Source organism: Charadrius vociferus, unplaced genomic scaffold, assembly GCF_000708025.1.
Source record: "Charadrius vociferus isolate BGI_N301 unplaced genomic scaffold, ASM70802v2 scaffold323, whole genome shotgun sequence".
In the NCBI taxonomy this organism is placed as follows: Eukaryota; Metazoa; Chordata; class Aves; order Charadriiformes; family Charadriidae; genus Charadrius; species Charadrius vociferus.
The window spans coordinates 752,273-757,730 of record NW_009647692.1 but is presented as its reverse complement, the minus strand read 5'-3'; the positions used below and the strand labels follow the sequence as shown (position 1 = coordinate 757,730).

Here is a 5,458-nt window from a genome sequence, read left to right as displayed (position 1 = left end):
GACAAGTGATAGGATGAGAGAAAATGGGCTCAAGTTATGTCAGATGAGGTTTAGATGGGATATTAGGAAACATTTTTTCACGGAAAGGGTTATCAAACATTGGAAGAGGCTGCCCAAGGTGGGGGGGGATTCGCCATCCCTGGAGGTGTTTAAAAAAAGGGCAGATGTGGTACTTGGAGACATGGTTTAGAAGTGGTTTTGTCAGGTTACGTTAATGGTTGGACTCGATGATCTTAAAAGGTCCCTTCCAACCTCAGCCATTCTGTGATTCTATGAAAACGCCATCCACTGGATGGGGAAGAGCAAGTGAGGAAGGACTGGGAATGGTGGTACTGATGCTCGCTCTTCCCCCGGCACCCGCGGCTGGCTGGGACCTGCGCCCCGTTCCTGCAGAGCCTTGTCCTCCCGGCCGTGTCACCGGTGGGACTGATCCCATCCCTCCCGCCGCGGCACGTTGTCCCCTCTCCCTGGTTTCTGCATAAGCTCCTCGAGTCGGGGGTTTTCCATTGCAGGCACACGCGCAGCTCCGGCACCATCAGCGAAACCATGAGCTAATATAGAACTGTTCTGGCCGAGCCTCCCTTGAGCGCAGGGTAATGTGTACGGGTAACAGCTCATGCGGTTCCCTTCTATAATCATTACTTGTGCAAATTATTCATTAATGGAAAAGTATACAGACAGCCTTGGGGGAACCTGCTGCCTGAGTGAGCCTGCAAATGCCCGCTGTAAACAGCACAACAGAAACGCTGTTGCTACGCTCATTGCTCAGGTTTTTGCTGAACTAATGAGAAGTTTAAATCAATGTTTACCGCTTTTGGGAGGGGAGGGAAATCTCGGTAGACTTCCCTTTTCCCGTGGAGCTGAGAAGGATTTAACTGCTCCGTGTATGCTGCTGTACGCTGTGCCCTGATTTTTTTATTTTCCTGCAGGGCCTGTGCGGCAATTCTGCTGCAGAAATGCCATTCACCCTCCTGTCCCCACCGCGCCGGGCGGTTTGTGCCGCGCTGGGAGCGCAGTGCCGGCGCCGTGGGGCACGCTGCCGCGCTCCCGCTCGGGCAGCGGTGAGGGTCTGGGGCCACACTGCTCTCTCCATCCCTCCTGCCCCGGCCCGGGGAGGGGGTTTGCTCCGCGGGTTCGATGAGTGTCCACTCGAGTTGTTTTGTGCCCACTGTTTGCAGCCAATGCTTTCCATGGCCTCATATAGCGCCTCTGGTTTGTGGACAGATTGCTTCATTAAATGGTTCGGTAATTGGGGCCCAGCCAGAGCCACATTAGATATTTTTAAAACTTTTAAAAATAAAAAAAAAAAAAAAAAAAGTTTTGGTTTTCTAACGCCCTCTTATTGCTGCCACAGCCTTCTGGCTAAGATACCAGGCGTGGGCAATTTTCTTTCGCTGTATAACTTGTTAACAAAAAGACAAGCTGCGTTCTGCAAGCCAAGGAGCACTTGGTGAAGCCTTGTGCACGCGGCGAACGTCAATATTGACTTGCAGAAGGCTGGCAGGGGAGGAGTCGCGCGTGGCGGTGGATGCGGCCCCGGGCTTCGGGCTGCAGAGAGGGTCCCGGCGCGGCTGGGGGCTGCAGGACCCCTGTGCCCGGGGTGAGGGCGGTTTGCTGGGGCAGCGCCGAGCCCCTCGTCCCAGGGCAGCGTGGCGGTGGGGAGCGGTGGGTTCGCGTCCCAGTGGGCGCTCGGGGCCGAGGGCGAATGCCGGCTCCGGCGCAAGGTCAGTATTTGGTGAGATGGAGGGCCTGAGCGAGGGGGGCTGCGGGATGCTCCCCTGCCCGCCGCCGCTCTCGCTGTTCGCCATAATAAACGCGCACATGCAGGTGGCACCAGAGCATCAAAGCGTTTTTCACTCTGTCTTTTTTCTCTCCTTTTTCTTTTTTAATTTGGGTTTCATTAGTTCCTATGGTAACCGTGAATATGTCTGAGGGACTCGGGGCTGGAGAGAATGAGTAGACATTGCGGAGTGGGAGTGTCGGGGAGAGGTGAGGGATGGGGAGCGCCGGCATCGCGGTCAGGGGCTCCGCCGTCCCCCTTTGGTGACGGGCACCACCGGGAGGTACCAGGGCTGCGCTTGGGCAGGGAAGGCGCTGCAGAGGACCGAGCATCCCTGAGCGGCTGCTGCTGAACGGCCACGTTCGCTGCTCGGCCTCCGAAATGCCCAGGAAGCTCTGGTGAGTTTGGGTCTGGCGGTGCCCCGGGGAGCTGTGCCCGTGCCCTGCCGGGGCACTGGGGACCTTGTGCGCCCCGTCCCACCGCTTCGGCTTTGGACGTGCAGCTGGCAGCGGGCCGTCCCTGCCTCTCAAACCCACTGTCCCGGGGCAGGAGGGAGCTGCCTTTCTGGCTGCCACAGGGGGCTGTGGGCTGCTCTGGAGAGCTCCGGCACGCTCCTGCCCTGCGTGGCTGGGGGCTGCGCTTGGAAAGCCTTGCGAAGCGCCCAAAGGCAATGTATAGGGGATGGAGAGTCTGGGAGAGGGCTTGGAAACACTCTGTGGCTGGTTTTGGGGGGGGCGTGTCCCCAGGGGTGGCAGCAGGAGCTGGTGGCGGGGGGCCCTGGGGGCCGGGCCGGGGCTGCCGGATGCCGCTGGGAGCGGGGCCAGCCCCGGGGTGCTGCGAGACAGAGACCCAGGCGCCTGTGCAGCAGATGGGATTTGGCATGTGCGGACCCGGGATTTTGGCATGGACCAATTCCATCGCAGTCTCTCTTTTTCTGTTAAGTTTTTTTTTTATTCTTTACCCACTTCATGGGAAAGCACTGAGGGCAGCCGAAGCCCCCGGACTGCCAAAAGGGGCATCACGTCCATCCCCCCCAAAGCCCACCATGGTGCTGGTGTCTCCTTGTGTCACGTGAAGCCTCTGCAGAAAGCTAGCAGCGTGCCCGGGGTCGCGGCGTGCTCTCGTGGTGCCCTCAGTGCTCCCCAGGGCACAGCTTCACGCAGAGCTTGTGAAACGCGTGGTCAGGTCGTAGTGCCGGGGAAGGGAAGAGCTGAGCCAGACTGCAGGTAAACCCACTTCCCGAGCAGGGAGGTCACCCTGGAGAAAACATCAGCCTATCAAAGGACCTTTGCATATCAAAAATCAGCCCCGGGCAGATGAGCTTGCCTGGTGGGTTGGTTTGCTCCTCACAGCCGCCCTGCGCTAACCCCTGGCAGCACAGCAAGCGCAGGGTCCCGAGGGGCCGGGCAGGGACCCCTGCGCATCCTCTGCCGCGAGAAATCTGTGAGGGACGCTGGAGATGGGAAGGTGTGATGGGGATGAACCTGTGGGGACTTTGCTCCGGTGGGGATGAACCCGTGGGGACATTCCTCCTCTGTCCAGCCGGATTCCTCGGGAATGAGCTGGTCGGGTGATGTCCCACGCAGGAGGTTCACCAGCCCTTTGCCTGCTGGTGGCTCCTCAGCCCTCTGCGCTCTGGTTATTTTCTCTTTGGTATCGTCATGAGGATGTACTGAGAAACCGTTGAGTATTTAAAATAAATAAAATCAATAAAAATTAAGTCCCTCCTTCAGGCAAAGAGTCATCTCTTGCTTTACCCTTATAAAGCAAAAATAGCGATGAAATAATCATGTCTCTGTGGAATAGAGGAGCCGTGTACACCAATTACTGAGAGGTAGTGTGTGTACAGCTAAAATTCACATGAAAGAGCATGTGATGCTCATCTGATGGTGGGAACAGTGGTGGGAGATAAAGGTGGGAAGAGAAGAGATGAAAGATTTGCTTGACCTTCGTAAAATGAGCTGTGTCCAGGCTTGAGGCTCTTTAATATTTGATGGGCCAGAGCTGAGTTAATAGGAAGAAGTGGGAATGATTTAGCTTCTTGGCGGTAGCTGCACTGACTGTTGCAGTAATCTCAGAGGTTTGTGCTTAGGTCTTGTGAGGACAAGGTCTGGAGAGCAGATTGTGTCTAAGTAGATTCCTTTGACTTTATTACCACCTTTTAAAATGGGTAATTGCATGCAAATGTATCTTTGGCAGTTATACTTTAGCCGTAGTGTGCCTTAGTGCAAAGAAAACGCTAAAAAAATCTACCACAAAGCGGCTCTCTGTGGGGAAGAGGGGAGGTGGGCAGGCGTCCTGTTTTATTTGATTCGTAACTGCTCATCTCTGGGGCTGCCGGGGGAACCCTCCCGCAGTGACCCCCTCCCGGCGGCGTGCTGGGGAGGTCGACCCTCCCTGGTGCCGAAATGCGAGAGAGGGACTGAGCGTACGGCGCCGGTGTGCAGGGGATGCCGCGGGACTCTGAACAAACTTTCAAATCGGCTAAAATCAGTGCTGGGGCTGGAGGGGCGCAGCGAGGCAGGGGCAGCCCGGGCTCCCAGCTGAGCGCTGGGCAGAGTCCCTAAATGGGTCTGTGCGTAGAGGAGAGTTAATTGGGCACCCAGCTGAGGCGAAGGTTGGTTAATATGCATCGTCCTGCCAGCTCTGACACTCTTCTCGCCCTGCAGCGACGCCTCTCCCTTTCTGACGTTGCTGTTGTCAATTATATTAATTTTTGTTGATGTGTGTGTGGCTCATCTAGTCACAGCGGATTCTTCTAAGCTTTTCCTATGCCATCTTTCTCTGTCCCCTGACTCTAAACTCACCCTGATTTTTTTTTTTTTTTTTTATAAAGTTTTGCTGGAAACTTAAACCGTCTGTGACAAGTCGTGAACCAGCCATCCCCTCGCAGGTGCCGGGTGGGTTCCCGTGGGGTTTCCCCTGTGTTCATGCGGCGGTGAGGGGGCAGAGCGTACCCTGAAAAGATACAGCCCCTTCCAAAGGATGGTGTAAACCCGGTTTACCTTGTTTAACTTTTCCCCGGCAAAGCTGCTGCTCTCCCTCCTCCCCTGGGCGATTCGTGTTGCGCCGTGGGTGTGCAGGGCCGTGGCAGCTTGGAGGCACGTGGCCGGACACGGCATCCCAGGCGGAACAAGTCCTGGTGTTGGTGGCAAGTCCCTGCGGTGGCTTGGCCACTGGCTGGAGCGACAAAGCCCCTCGCCAGTGCCAGGGAGGCTGCGGGCGAGCGGCCAGGGACGGTGACCGGTCCCTGGTGCCGCTGTGGGCACTGGCTCCCGCTGTCCCTGCTCGCCGTCTGCTGCCCCAGAGCTGCCTCCCGCGCGTTGGGGCCAGCCCTCCCCAGCGCCGCGGGATTTGAGGGCTGCGTGGATCAATGTCACCGCTGCCTTAATGAAACCCGAGGTGACAGCTCTGCCTGGCGGGAGGAAAGCCAAGCACGGCCCCCCCCGGGGCTCCCGGTGCTGCCCTGGGCTTTGGCTGTGCCGGATCCAGATTCCAGTCTTTTGCTGATGTGGTGATGGTTGGTGTGGGTTTGGTGGGTTTTCTCTTTTTCTTCTTTTTTTTCTTCTTTTTTTCTTCTCTTTTTCTTCTCTTTTTCTTTTTTTCTTCTCTTTTTCTCCTTTTCTCTTTTTTCCTCTTTTTCCTCTTTTTCCTCTTTTTCCTCTTTTTCCTCTTTTT

General features: G+C 56.4%; 1 protein-coding gene across 1 annotated transcript in view; it reads left to right on the top strand.

Moving 5' to 3' along the window:
• Positions 1-5,458, top strand: part of RAP1GAP2 (RAP1 GTPase activating protein 2) — a 76,676-nt gene that overhangs the window by 18,201 nt on the left and 53,017 nt on the right. The gene's annotated exons all lie outside the window — the stretch shown is intronic.